Genomic DNA, 15,307 nt, shown 5'->3' on the forward strand with positions numbered 1-15,307 from the left:
TAGCTCGAGACACCAGCGCGCCCTCGCAGCCCCCAGCGCCGGACTGAAAAGAACCAAACAAAGGCAGAACACAGGACAGGGGGTGGCCGGGGGGGGGGGGGGAGCACACCGGCCAAACACTGGCATGAATGGAACAGCATCGTTCAACCACCCGTGTGATCCAAACAGGCTAAAAAAGGCTAGCAAATGCCCGGGGGGGGGGGGGGGAAGGGGAGGGGAAGCATTTGCCTGGTGTCCAAATGTATTTAGGACAGGAACCATTCCAGTCCTCGCTCCGCATTACTCCAAGGACAGGTTCTCCGACAGAGAAGGACCCTCGGCACGCTCGGCCTGTCAAAAGGGCAGAAACGCAAAGCAGCGCCGCCTGCCACGGCTTGCAGGGAAGAGGGATACCCCTGGGAGAAGCACCAGAAATGATTTTCAAATGTCAAAGACATCCCCGTCCCAAGACAAGTAGCCGGGCTTAGCCGCTCCGGCTTTCGGTCTGAACTGAATCAAGGCAGCTGCTTCGCACAGAAGCAGACGGCGGGTCTGCCTCACCTGGCATGATCCGTCTTAGGACTTATGGCTGGCTCTGCTGGCCAAGGATGATGGGACGGGGACTTCTCTCATCCTGGTCTATTCAGAACTGCAGACGCAGGAGGCCCTCCAAGCTCTCAAGAAAAGAGACACACACCCCCAGGCCGGCTCCAACGCAGAAGACGTCAGCAGCTGAAGTGGGGACCCTGAACAAAATCTGGGGCCTCTCTCTCTCCGGGGTTCAGGGCCTCCTCCCCTGCAGGACAATGCCCCTCCAGGGTTGGTCAGCCACGGCTCCCCCACCCCTCACACCGGCTGGGCTGCCTGAGACCCAAGGGAACTGGAGCCCATCGGCCCCTGGCGCACCAGAGGGGCCATACACACACACCCCGGGCCCTCAACTCAGCCGGCCCTTCCGGTTTGAAGCTGGCCGCCCACAAGGCTGAAAAGTGAGGGGCCACAAAGCAGCTGCCAGGCACTCCGGCCATCCTCTCTCTCTCTCTCTCTCTCTCTCTCACACACACACTACTCGGGAGCAGCTGCGGGTGGAACTGAAGGGCCCCAGGAGAGCGGGAGGGTCCTGAGCTCAGCAGCCCATGTGGTGGTGGTGGGGGGGGAGACAGCTGGTTGCCTGCCCTAAAGGAAAGGTTGGGTGACTTCCCTGGGCATGGGGGGGGGCTCTGCCCTGGGCATCTCTAAAAGCTCCCCCCCCCCGACGGGCTGTGCCCACAGAGGAGAGAAGCACCTTCCTGGAAAACCGCACCTGTCTCCCAGAGAGGTGGGCGGAGGTCCCAGCAGCGCTTCCCGGCAGGTGCGAGGATCCACCTCCTCCCTCCCTCCCTCCCTCCAGGGAAGGGAGGGAGAGGGCTGCAAAACCAGCCCGGCCGGGCAGGCCAGCGGGCCCCCGGGGGGGTGCCTTCCGCCTGAGCCTGCCCTTAAGCACCTCACCCTCCTCGGCCGGCCACGAGAGGAGGAGGAGGAGGAGGAGGAGGAGAACTCGGACCTCCCTTCGGGGATCGCCGGGAAGGGAAGGGAAGGCGCTCTCCCGCCCCTCCTTGGCAGGAGACCCTCGAGGAAGGGAGGGAGGGAGGCGCTCCTCGGCAGCCCTCCCTGCCCCCCCCAGAGAGAGGGTCAGGGGCCAAGAGCCCTCCTCTCCGTCCACCCCCCCATCTCCGCCCCTCCTCGACCCCCGCAAGGGTCCTCGCAAGGCTCGCCCCCCGCCCGGAAGGAGGCGCGCCAAAGTCGGGGCCGGAGCCCGGATTCCCTCGGACGGCGGGGCCGGCAAGAGGAGGAGAAAGGAAGGGGGGAAGGGGGGGAAGGGGGCGCGAGGCGGGACTCTCCTTAGGTGGTCCCCTTTCCCCCCCACTCCACACACACACACACACACACACACACGGAGGGGCATAGGGAGCCGCCTCTCCAGGCGCGCAGGATCCGGGCGCGGGTTGCCCACCCGGCGGGACCTCCTCCCAGAGCGCCCCCCCATCTTGCAAAGGGGGAACCCCAAAAGGCCCGCTCCCCTTGACTGCCCCCCTTCCGTCAAGCCGGGCTCTTCCCCCCCCCCCCGCGCACACACACGAGACCCACCGCCTTCTCCCGGGCGGGCCGGCCAGCGTCGGAAAAGGGGGCGCCTCGCCGGCCACCAACGAACTCCGAGGGGGGGGCGCTGGGGCAGCCCCCTCCCGGAGGCCCCTCCGCGCCACGCCGCGCCCGGGGAGGGGAGAGCAAGAGCCGCCCCCGGCTGCCCAGGGGCGCCTCCCCGCCTCCCCGCCGCCGCCGCCCCTTCCCTCCCTCCAGCCCGCCCGCCCGGCCGCTCCTCGGGCACCCACCTGGCCGCGCTCCCCGGCGGCGTGGCGCTCCGCGGCGCTCGGCTCGGCTCGGCTGGGCTGCGCGGCGCGGGGGCCGGGCGAGCGGGCGGGCGGGCGGCCCCTTCCTTCCTTCCTTCCTTCCTTCCCGGCAGCCGGGCTCCTCCCCGCGGGCGCCCGGATTGGAGCCTCCGACGGCGAAGGGCCGGGCCGGGCCGGGGAGGGGGGGGGGCGGATCCGAACCCGGCTCCGGCTCAGGCGGAGCTTGGCGCGGCGCCCCGGGACCGAGTCGGAGTCGCTCGCCCGCCCGCCCGCCGTCCCGCCCCTTTCCCTGGCTCGCCCCCCGACGAGGACGAAGAGGCGGCGGCGGCAGGAGCGCGTGTCTTCTCCGCCCCCCCCCCCGAGAGCGCCCGCGGCGGGCGGGGTTTTGTTCGGCTTTTTGGTGTGTGTGCGCGTTTGTTTTTCCATTTAAAAAGTTCTTTCGAGGGGGCGAGTGTTGGGCTTTGTAGTCCCCGCGCCCCCCCTCCCCGAAAGGACTCTCCTCCCCAGCTCCGCCAACGTGTCCGCCCGCGACTCCGCCTCCCCTCGACGCCCCCCCCCGCGAGGCGCCCCGTCCTCCTTCGCCCGCCGCGGCTCCCGGAGGCAAGAGGGAGGGGGGTCGTGTGACCCGCCGGGTGGGCGCGCGTGTCGACTCGCGTGTCGGGCGCGGGAGCCCCACGGGTCTTCCCCTCTGGTGGAGCGCGGCCCGAGAAGGCTGGCGGGGGGGGGGGGAAGCGCTGAAAGCGCCCCGCTGGATGGATGGCGCGCCCGCGGGAAGGAGGGGGGGGCCGTCCAGGGAAACCTCTCCCTCTCCCCCCCCCTCACTCGCGCGTGCCCTCCCCCAAAGCTTGCCTGCAGCAGAGCGGAGCGCACCCCCCCGCCCACCCCACCCGGAAACGGACTTGGACCCAGAACTTTTTGGGCAGGGCGAAAAGTGGAGGAGCCCGAGGAAAACCCCTTGGGAGGAGGAAAGACGCGCTTGGCGCACGTGCAGAGTGCAGCGCCTCTCCTCCCGGCCTGCGCTTGGAAGCTTTCCTCCGCAGACCTTGAACTGGGGAGGGGGAGCGGGGGCCCCTCCCCCCATCTGTCCTTTCAGAGACCAAATTTGGGGGGGGGGGTCCTGTGTTGTCATGGAAGCCCCGTTTGTTTGTTCTATCAGTTTGATGCATCTCCCCTGCTCGTGCCAGGGCACGACTCTTGAGGGGGGGGGGTCACATGAATTTGACACATAGTGAATATGATAAAACCCTCACATCGATGTCAAGACGGAAGGGAGACCCTGCACTGATTTAAAAAAAAAAAAAACGGTGACAAAGCCCACAATAACAAAGATACAAATAGGAGATCTCTGAATCAGAGATGTAAAAGCTCTGGGGCTCAACCAGGGTGGGAGTGGAAGGGGGGGGGCCTCCCTGAAAGACCTCACGTGGCTTGACGTGGCAAGCGAAGCTCCTCCGGGGGGGCTGATTCGATAAAAACCCATAATTGGCCCACAATTTATGGGCAAACCTGGACTGTCGGATAGTTGGCTTTGAAGGAGGGGGTGGGGTGGGTAAGGTGGAATGCCCTTTCCTCAAGGCTTCAGGTGTGTTTGGGGCTCCCCGGTGCCCCCCAAGAGAGCCGAAGCATCTACCTAAAACGTCAGCCTCCAGGCGGTCTCTCTCTGACCCACAGGAAGCCCAGGAGAGAAGACTCCAGAGACCCACACACACACACAGACAGGCGTCATCGGGTGGCCTGTTCACTTTTCTCTCCCTTTGGGCAGATCAGTGGCTTCAGGATCTGGCTGTGGAGGCAGCAGTGGGGGGGGGGGGTTTCAAATCTCCCCACCCATGTCTCCTTGACAAGGGTTGGACGTGATGATTCCACATGGGGACAAACAAAAGACAAATCGTTGTGATATTTGTAAGAAATGGCTGATTCGTCCACTCTTTGACCCTATTCTTCAATTCCGGAGACCCCCCCCCATATGAATACCAAGGGGCAAATACGAACCCATTTTTATGGGTCCCCATAGGCATTCCCTACTGGGCCTCCCTAGGATCATGGTGGATCAGTCCAGCTCTGTCGTTCTGAGATGAGATGATGATGAGATTGCTTTATGATATATGAGATTATTTTAGCTGGGGGGGGGGGCAGCATTAACCAAACGTGGAGCAGGCAGCACTAAATCTTCCATGGTGTGTGTTTATGATATATGAGATTATTTTAGCTCAGGGAGGGCTAAAATGCACACCTGCCAAGAATTGTGTGTCTGGGCACAAGCCCCATTGGCAGGCCATTCTTTACCGGGGGGGGGGGAGAGAGACCCTCTCAGGCCATTTGCTGGAAGCAATCCAGAAGACCTTTCCTGCAGGACGTGACTCCCCGCTACAATCCCCACCACTGCTTGGCTCCAGCTTTCTCTTCTCCCCCCCCCCCCCAGGTTTCGCTGCAGTTTCCTCCCCTCCTCGGCCATAAAGAATGCGATGGCGTGTATGGCATTTGATCGCCAGCCAAGAGAGTGCAAGAAAAAAGGTTTCAGGATATGACGCAATGCCTGGAAAAACCACGGCTGCAGCCCCATTGTAATCCGCGGGCACTGAACTGGGACAGGACCAGCCCACTTGGTGCTCAGGGAGGTGGGGAGCAAGGTTGCAGGAGGGCCCCCTCCGGCTCTAGAGAGCGGTCCTCGGCGCTGCAGGTAACGCTCCAAACCGGGGTTTTTTGGAGCACCCGCCGTTTCCGTGGCCTTCCTTTCCTTCCAGGAAACACCCAGCCCCGTGCAGAGAGAGAGAGGGTGGCCCCTGCTGCTTTTTTCCTGGGCTGGAGAGCAGAGGCGGCTCCTGCCTCTCCTTCTTCAGGTGAGAAGTGGGGTCCAAGGCCGGCCGGCCCTGCTGGCCCCTCGTGGGGTGGACGGCCTTGATCCCCAGTGCCTCCTGGCACAAGTGGAAGGCCGCCACCTGGCGCGGCAGCTATGCTCCCATCTGCAGCGTGTGCCAGAACCTCTTGAGTCCCTGTACCCAGGAACAGGTTCTGTATGCCCAACAGAAAGAACCTGCGTTTTAAAATACTAAAACATGGGAGAAAGAAACCCTGCAAGATTTTTACAACATGTTTAACTACAAGGCACTTCCTGTTTGGTCCCATTTGCTCAATTTGCATGTTTCTTCTTTTTCTGGCTGAGTTTGTCTTTCTCCTTCTTGAGAACCTCCCTCTCCTTTCAACCCAACGGAAAAAAGGGGCTGAGGACTGCAATTAAAAGCCGGATTGCAATTAAAATCCCATCCATTCTTGGCTTGCTTTTGAATCTCGGCCCTCCTGCTGCGACCGAGGCCGAGGAGTCGCACCTTATTAAAAATGTTCAGGTGTGTGTCTCATAATCTTCAGACATATGTGCACAAAGCGACAGACTTGGGGGCATTTGTGTGATCCGTGGGCAGCCATTTTGTAAATCTGCAGGAGAAAGAAGGCCTTGGACTGCTCTCTTTAAAGATCCTCTTTGTGCCCTGAAATCGTCTTTTCCTTCCTTCCTTCCTTCCTTCCTTCCTTCCTTCCTTCCTTCCTTCCTTCCTTCCTTCCTTCCTTCCTTCCTTCCTTCCTTCCTTCCTTCCTTCCTTCCTTCCTTCTCTCTTCCTTTCTTAATTCCTTCCTTCCTCTTCCAGCCTTCTTTCCAGCTGAGTTTACAAAAAGTTAGGGAAATATTATCACACTATCCATTGATAACGTGTAGATGTGGAAGGATGGCTGCCGTAAGGGCTTTGAGTGGCCAGGTCACACAGTCCTGGTGCCACTAAAGCCTATAGCCATTTGCATCCCCTCTCTTCATGGACATTTTTCTTCTAAGTAGAGATCTGGAAACAGACGGATAAAGTGACAGACGAAGGATGGAGCAGATTGGAATGTCTCCTCAAGAGTAAGAGGGGGTGTCTCCCCCAATCTGGACTTCTCTATCTTTGGGTACGAGTCTCAGTCGAGAGGTGAGGGCTTCTGCACACCCTAAAAATTGTTTAAAAGAGACAAGTACATGTGAATACTCCTGAAATGGAGACCAAAAAATGGGGGTCTCAAAATTCTCACCTTCTGGTTGTGGAATTATGAAATGGGAAGCTCAGAAATGCTATGTGTGCTTTTAAATCACTGACCATACTCAGGTGGATCGGTGTTCTGTAAATATTTCTTTGATAAAACATCCTTCCAACATGTTAGCCTTTCTGCAAGAAGGAAAATATGTTCAGATGATATTTCAGCTCCCCAGCCAAGCAAAACTATCATCATCCAACCGCATTTGGAAGTGACTCCCTCTCCCCAAAATAAAAGCTGCTTTATGCAGCTTTAAAACTAGTACTACATTTAAGCAGGCAGCAGCTGCAAAAGAAGCACATGTGGATATATGTATGGAGGACGGGACGAAAAAACGAACCCACAAAAAACGCTGCTTTAAACTGAAGTGAACCACGAGCCACCTTGGAAGGGTGGCCGAGGGAAGAGAAAAATCTGTGAAATGCAATTAAGAAGATGGATTTTCTGTTGAAACTTGCTGCTCAGGACAGGGGGAGGGGGAAAATCCAATTGAAAAGGGAAAACAAATTTGTGGTGTGGGCTTTTGCACTTTCCTAAAAGGAAAGCTTCAGATTTGTTGTGGTCCTGCACCCCACAAATCATCCCTGAAAAGCTACAGAGGAAGGACAGGTTCCTCCAAGGCTCATCTAGTCTGCCCCAGGCAGACACCATTGTAGGAAATACACAGCTGACACATCCCCCAACGGACTCGGTGTGAACATTTCCTACGAAGTCGGAGTCCCTCACCTTCCCCTGTCGTCTGTCGTTTGTTCCACTGATGGACCAAGCGCTCCTACCATCAGGCCGTTCATCCTAATGTTTAGCCAGAATCTTTTTTTCCCATTTGAGTGGCTTCGTAGGACTCCCAAAGCTGCCGTATTAATGGAGGAAGTGATGCTCAGGGAGGTGAAAACAGTGGGGGGGGCTCCTCTTATCTTCCTGCCTCAGGCACCCTCCACCTTCCACGTCAGCTGCCGAAAGCAATACAAATGAGAAGAAAAATTCAGTTTGGTTCTAGCCATCCAGAGGCTCCTGCTTAGTCCATCCTGAACAGCCAGGGACGTGCGCCTTTTGCCCAGACCAACATCTCCGTCAGGCCCCTGCAGGACAGCCAGCCAAGAGCCCCGTCGCATTTTAAAGACCGAGGCCGGCCTTGCCATGGACCCTCGTGAAGCAAGACACCGCTGCTCTGGCCAGAATGGCCGGCCACCTGGAGCCACTTCTTGGCCAAGAACTTGAGGCCGTTGGTGACTTTTAGAAAGAAGCCATCCATTCATCCATCCATCCATCATCAGATCCTTCCTTCCTTCCTTCTGTTCATCATCAACTCTTTCCTTCCTTCCTTCTCCCTATCTGTCCTTCCTTCCTTCCTTCCTTCCTTCCTTCCTTCCATCCATCATCAGATCCTTCCTTCCTTCCTTCTGTTCATCATCAACTCTTTCCTTCCTTCCTTCTCCCTATCTGTCCGTCCGTCCGTCCGTCCGTCCGTCCTTCCTTCCTTCCTTCCTTCCTTCCTTCCTTCCTTCCTTCCTTCCTTCCTTCCTTCCTTCCTTCCTTCCTTCCTTCCTTCCTTCCTTCCATCCATCCATCATCAGATCCTTCCTTCCTTCCTTCTGTTCATCATCAACTCTTTCCTTCCTTCCTTCTCCCTATCTGTCCTTCCTTCCTTCCTTCCTTCCTTCCTTCCTTCCTTCCTTCCTTCCTTCCTTCCTTCCTTCCTTCCTTCCTTCCTTCCTTCCTTCCTTCCTTCCAGCATCGGCTCCTTCCTTCCTTCCTTCCTTCCTTCCTTCCTTCCTTCCTTCCTTCCTTCCTTCCTTCCTTCCTTCCTTCCAGCATCAACTCCTTCCTTCCTTCCTTCCTTCCTTCCTTCCTTCCTTCCTTCCTTCCTTCCTTCCTTCCTTCCTTCCTTCCTTCCTTCCTTCCTTCCTTCCTTCCTTCCTTCCTTGTTTTCTCCCTGTCCATCCATCCATCCATCCATCCATCCATCCATCCATCCATCCTTCCTTCCTTCCTTCCTTCCTTCCTTCCTTCCTTCCTTCCTTCCTTCCTTCCTTCCTTCCTTCCTTCCTTCCTTCCTTCCTTCCTTCCTTCTATCATCAGATCCTTCCTTCCTTCTGTTCATCATCAGCACTTTCCTTCCTTCCTTCTCCCTATCTGTCCTTCCTTCCTTCCTTTCACCCACCAACCTGCTTTGAAAAATGCCAGGCTCTGTGGGGATCGTTGGGGGCCAAGGCACTGCAGGGCCACTGGCTCCAGCCGGGCTCAAAGACCACTAACCACCCCTCTTGGGCCATGGAATCGGGTTCAGTTGCTGGGCAAACTAGAGGAGTGTCGTGGAGCAGCGAGGGGTCTCTGTCTCACAGCCCTTGCTACGGGGGATTCTGGCAGCCTCTGTACAGTGGGGGTGGGGGGGCTCCTCTTATCTTCCTGCCTCAGGCAGCAGGAAAGCTTGGACTACCTATTTTCCATCATGACAGGCCACGTTTGCTCTGTTCTGGTTGGGAAGGGAGAATGCACATGAGACATTTCTACACATTTCCATCCAAACACCTCCGGTTCGGCCAACCTCTTTAATTTCCTTGCACGGTTTGCCGCGCTGTCTTTCTCACAAATATTCACCAGACCAGAGAAGGTGCCTCCTGCACTGCCATTTTGCAAAGCTGTCCTTTCTTCTTCACCCTCTTTTGCTGGAGAAAGCGGTCTCCTCCATTCATGGACGAATCGGGAGGACTTCTTATCACGAGCCAAAGCAGCACAATGCCGAAACATGTCTTTTAGCATGAAAGGTTTCAACTTTCTTCTCCCATTGGAAGTCTGGGAAGAGCAGTGGGGGGGGGCACAGCAAAGTGAGTGTGGTGCAGGAAGGGGGGGACTGATAGAGGGCGAGACCGGGGTCCATGCAGAGCGACAAGGGCGCCCTCTGTTGTCCAAAGCTTGGCTTCTTTTCCAGCATCTCTTCTCTCCAGAACTGTGAGCCCTACAGAGGTGGCCCTTCCATTTATTTCGCGCTGCTTCCAAGGCGCTGAGAGCAACATACATGGGATTATCCCAATGTCCTCTCCACAACAACCCTCTGAGGTTGATTAAGGAGGAGGAGAGAGGTGATGGCTAAGGATTACTCAGTACACTGGACACCTTAAGGCATAACTATGTATGTGGAAGGTTGACCCTCTCCCCAATTGGCAGAAACTGCCCTATGCTGCACCCTGGTACAGTATTTAAATCACGGTCGCCATTCACACCGAAATGTTTGTTGTGGGAAGGTGAGGTTCAAGAGTCCGTTTGTCACCCAGCACCCCCTCCCCCCTCCCTTGCCCTTCTCTGCATTATCACTAGTCTCCTGGCATTTACTCCTTTTGCCAACATTAAAAAATCCCTCCTCTTTTTTTAATGTTCAGCAAGTGAAATAGCGCTGAACTGACAGGTGGATGATGCTGGGGAGTGGGAACAAAATGCTGGAGGAAAGAGCTGCCCTTCCCATCTTACACTGTGAGCAGCTCAATGAGGTGGCATGGACGTGACCAGCAACGGCCCTAATCACACAAGCCAAACGCCGGACAAAAGGATGAGACAGGAAATGCTCCAGTGGAACAAAATATACAGTAGGAACCCGTATTCAAGAGGGATTGTTTCCGAGCCCCACCCCTCCACACCCTGTGGAGAGTGAAAGTGGCAAATTATTTTTTTATTAACAATTTAGGATAAGGTAGGGGATGCAGAAGATTGGGGGGGGGCAAATTATAATGAACATTTGAGCAAAGTGACCACTAGAGGTTGCGAGCAAACACGGGTTCGAAAACACACGTGTAAGCCTGGACAGAGAGCAATCAGGAGTTTGCACACGCTAAAATGGGCTGAGTGAGTCCAAACTCAGCTAGCCATGCTACAGCACTCCATCTTACAGGTCTGCCCACATAAGATGCCCTTGTGCCCTTTTTCTATTACTGAAATAAAACCATGTGGGCTTTGTAGTCCTGAGACTTATCTTGCACCACAGGGAGGACTCTAAGTAAGCTAGGCCGAGGTAGCCCTCTCAGATGACCTATGACAAGTGTACTGTTCGGGAAACCAATTGATTTTTATAATCTTTATTTTATTAAAGAATAAGCATGTTACTAGGTATCAAAACCAAACTAAGCCAAAGCAAGAAAATAAGCATTGTGTTAGTTATTTACAACTCTGTAGTGAGGGAAAGAAAACATGAAAAATAGAAAAGTGTTCAAAAACCTTACAAAAATACAAAAAGCCAAAAAAAAGAAAAACAACAGTACCAGTTCAGTAATTCACTATTAAAAACAAAATAATCCAAATAGGTTATGAAAAGGCTATAGTCCTCAGTGATCCTGTAGAACAAAAATCCTGTACTAAAAAGAAAAATCCAGTAAAAGTCCCATTGTCCTTAGAAAAGTCCAAGAGTATAGTCCATATGAAGTATTTCGAGAAAAGAAGTTCATAAAGAGTATTCCATAGGTAACAGTCCATAGGAAATAGTCCATGCATAGTCCTTAGGAAAAAGCCCATAAGTCCAAGGGTAATCCAGTATAGTAATGATTAGTCCCATGTGTCACGAATGACTGAAGGGTCGGTCTTGAAAGACAATGTCCATAGGCAAAAAGTTCCTTTTTCAAGAGTAACTGGCAAGGGCTCATCGCACCTTCCCACGATGTCATCCAATCAGAGTTCGTTACTAGGCAAACAGTCCTGTTGCACCACATGACTTCTTTCCCATACACACCAGATGTTATTTGGGTTTACTGTGGTTTCGCAAAAAGTCACAACAATTCCCATCTAATCACACCGAGTCCTTTTCTCAGGCTATCAGAATAACATTCTCTCTGCTCTCCTAGAAAACAACCTGTTAGTATAGCAAAGATACTTTATACAAAGAAACAAGATGGAACCTCTCTTGCTCATTTCTTAATTACAAAACCCCATATTCCTTACAAGGCTTTAACTCAAAAACCCAGCTCATCACAGAGGTAGCCAAGGTCTCTGCCTCCCTCTAGTGGCCAGTTCTGGTAACTTCATCTTTAGAAACCTAATTCTGTAGGATTTTCCTTTTAATATTTTTAATATTTGCAGATCCTGGATAAGTGAATCAGCAGATATTGATCCAGTGGAGAAACGGTTCTTACTGTCCCTCATACCTGTGTCAGAGGTTTGGACCTACTGGTGATTAGCACTCAAACTCAGCTGCTGATGGAATAGATACTGAAAGGAGCAGTGAAGAAGACAGGATAAACAGCAGGACAAAGAGCCATCACTCCCTTATTGGAGATTTCAATCCAGCTTCACCTGGTCTGTATCCCCCATTCCATAGGGCATACGGGAGCTGTGACCCTCCCCCAAGAAATTGGATGGTGTGGTGTGTTTCTCTGCCTGTTCGTTGTTGAAGGGTACCCCAGCTTCCTTCCAGTGGTGGGACCCAAGGTCAGTCCTTGCTGACATCCCTCACTGCCGGTCACTCTTTCTTGCCCAGACCCTCGTTTTCATCTGGAATGTCTCAGGAAAAAGGGCCTCAGTTTATGGGAACGACACTCTACAAACGAATGGTTCTCCTTTATTCTTGGCTCGAGCGATTCTTTTCTTCTTGAGTCTCTGCCTGCACATGCATGCAGCATATAACCATGAAAAGCACCGGTGAGCAATAACCAGGGTGGAAACTGAAAACTGGGGGTCCGCGGGGGGGGGGTTGCAACAGGCTGTCCACGGATGAGTTCAGACCTGATGAAAGAACACTTGCAGGAGGACTGGATGTACGGGCAAGAAATTACACTAGAGAGTCTCGAAGCTTGCATCTCTTGAGTTGCAAGCAGGCAGGAGAGAGAAGGAGAGAAAGATGAGAAAGATGCCTGATGGAATCTCCCGTTTCCACTTCAATTATCCGGGCCCATTATTTTTCGGTCCTTGGGCTTTATTTGTGACTGACGCGGCCTTGTTAGCAGAGTTCTCATGTCCCCAAAAAGGCCAAGGTGCCCATGATTAAAAAAGAACGCCTGAACTCTGACTCCCAACAGGATGAAGGGGGTCATGGATTAATATTTTCTACAGCCACCGGCTGGTGGAAACCTCCAGAAGAGAACAAAACAATGGTCCAAGGATGTGTTCTGTAATTACCTTCCCACCCACCTCCCATCCCGTGTGCCTTTCCTCCCAAGCTCAGTGGGGGAGGCAGCAATCCCTGTAAGAGCAGAAGGACGCGCCCATAATTTCTCATCTTCTTAACCGAGTCCTCCTGGTCTAAAATGGGCTGCTGACGATCCTGAATCCCCACCCTCCTAATTCTTTACATTGATTCCCAGAGCCAAGAGGAATTGAGAAGTATTGTGCCCTGTTCCTGCTGTTGGGTCCTTTTCCTGATTTTCCTCCCATCCCCACCTGCCCCCCCCACCTGCTTGGACCTTCTCCCTCGTTTGCATCTTGCTACATGTTTTAACATGCGCAGGCACGGGCGGGCCTGTTCTTCATGATGCCAGCCTTTCCGTTTTGGCTGTTTGAGCTCCTTCATGGCCTTGTTCGCCCAACGAGATGCTCACCCACTGTGAAATATCCCCCGCTCCCCGCTGCATCCAGGCAGCTTCCATCTGAGTGGCGAAGTCAATCATCTGCCCAAGGACGGCCTCTCCCCTGGCCATGTGGGGAGGGATTTTGGAGCTGGGGTCTATGGGAGAATTTTTATACACTGTCCTTTTCTACATTTATTTCATGGATGTTGTGTCACCTGCTTCAGGGGAGTAATGGCCATGTAAAGAGTTGCAGACTTCCATTTTTGCTACACGGTCGAAATACAGAAATTCACAGAGCAGAATAGCTACAAGTTCACCAGATAGTCCACCCCTTTCCTCATTAATGGGTATTTACACTCTCAATAACTCTCTCTGAGACATTTATACGAGAAACAATTAAAATGTTTCATTGTCTTCTCGAAGGCTTTCACAGGTGAGATCCAATGGTGGTTGTAGGTTTTTCGGGCTGTTTGGCCGTGTTCCGAAGGTTTTTCCTCCTAATGTTTCGCCAGTCTCTGTGGCCGGCATGTTTCATTACTTACAGATGTGGACAGATGAAAGACAAACCCAAGAAACTCCTGACTAGACTATAGGGAGGGTTGGGCTCCATGATCACTGCAGATGGTGACAGCAGCCACGAAATTACAAGACGCCTTCTTCTTGGGAGGAAAGCGATGACAAACTCTGACAGCATCTTAAAAAGCAGAGACATCACCTTGCCAACAAAAGTCCAAATAGTCAAAGCTATGGTTTTTCCTGTAGTGACGTATGGAAGTGAGAGCTAGACCATAAAGAAGAAGGCTGACCGCCGAAGAATTGATGCCTTTGAATTGTGGTGCTGGAGGAGACTCCTGAGAGTCCCCTGGACTGCAAGGAGAACAAACCTATCCATTTTGAAGGAAATCAACCCTGAGTGCTCACTGGAAGGACAGATCCTGAAGCTGAGGCTCCAGTACTTTGGCCATCTCATGAGAAGAGAAGACTCCCTGGAACAGACCCTGATGTTGGGAAAGTGTGAGGGCAAGAGGAGAAGGGGACGACAGAGGATGAGATGGTTGGACAGCGTCATCAAAGCGACCAACATGAATGTGGCCCAACTCTGGGAGGCAGTGGAAGACAGGACGTCCTGGCGTGCTCTGGTCCATGGGGTCACGAAGAGTCGGACAGGACTTTACAACTAAACAACAACAAAATAGGGAGAGAAAGAGAACACTCAGCAGAGAGATGGGTCTCTCTTTGAAGACATAGGAAGGAAGGACTGGTTCATCCTGATTAGATTGACAGCCACCCCTGCCCAGAAAAAGCCTCTCCCAGTCACTCAGAAGTACAGACAGCATGCAACGTTGTAAAATTTCAGCGTTTAAGAAATGGCACATCGCATCTTATAGTTACAAACCCACTGCAATACTATCAGAAAAACAAAAAAAGAGGCAAAAATATTGTGAAACCTTAAAGATTCATTGCAATGGTCTGACAAACTGGATTCGGCCCACAAAAGTTGATGTGTGTGAGAGAAGTGGCGTCTCTCCAAATTGCAGACAACCCAACCGTGAAAAGCTTTGTGTGGGTTATGGATCATTCCAGCTCAAGTGACAAGGGTTCGTTAACGCAGGGGTGTTAATTATTTGAGGATGCATGTCATAGGTGGCATGATAATGTGTGTCTGCCAGGTTGATTTTGATGCCACGGGAATGCTGAGAAGTGTTTCTGGGAGAAAGGCCAGGATCCGTCCATTGTGGGAGGCAACTGCTTTACCGCCATAAGATGTTTCAGAGAAAAGCCTGTCCTTAATATATGTAGTGCATTAAGAAGGCTTGCTCTCTCCCGGCGCCCTGAAGGATAGTCTCGAACTTGCTTCTCTAGCCAATTTCAGATCATTTCCCTTTTAAAAAAAAAAACCCCACAGCCCCTCTGAGATCCACAACCAAGAGTCTTCTTGAGTCCTTCTGAAACTGGTGTCTTTAGCCAGAGAGATGGTCATCAATGTCCTAGACAGAGACCAGGAAAAGAGCCCGCCTGGAGTAGACTTTGTCGAAAAGGGCGGGATAGAATTTAATTAATTAATCAATCAATCAATCAATCAATCAATCAATCAATCAATCAATCAATCAATCAATCAATCAATCAATTAATTAATTAATAAATAAAATCCTCGTTCTTTCCAAATTCCAAAAATCCATTTCTAATTCCAACCTGTAAATATAAATGAGCCCATGCGGTTTTGTGCCATCTGGTGTCTTTTGCATTTCATCATCTTCTCTGGGGATGGGGGAAGTTCCCGTTCCAACACTGCCGTTCTGAAATGATTAGCTGACTGGGTAGCTCGGGGGGGGGGGGGGTTAAAGCATCTGTCTGCAGAGCCAGAGAGGTTGGGAGCTCGATTCCCCCTCTGTGCCT

General features: G+C 53.0%; 1 protein-coding gene and 1 long non-coding RNA gene across 2 annotated transcripts in view; one reads left to right on the plus strand and one right to left on the minus strand.

The window, feature by feature from the left end:
- Positions 1-2,456, minus strand: part of IL1RAP (interleukin 1 receptor accessory protein) — a 65,914-nt gene extending 63,458 nt beyond the window's left edge. The window contains exon 1 of the mRNA XM_072996377.2: positions 2,349-2,456. The gene's annotated coding sequence lies outside the window, so the exon portion shown is untranslated. The remainder of the gene's footprint in view (positions 1-2,348) is intronic.
- The window catches only part of LOC144587954 (uncharacterized), a 494,427-nt gene that overhangs the window by 395,167 nt on the left and 83,953 nt on the right, over positions 1-15,307 (plus strand). The gene's annotated exons all lie outside the window — the stretch shown is intronic.

The sequence above is a fragment of the Pogona vitticeps genome, chromosome 3 (genome assembly GCF_051106095.1).
Source record: "Pogona vitticeps strain Pit_001003342236 chromosome 3, PviZW2.1, whole genome shotgun sequence".
NCBI classification, from domain to species: Eukaryota; Metazoa; Chordata; class Lepidosauria; order Squamata; family Agamidae; genus Pogona; species Pogona vitticeps.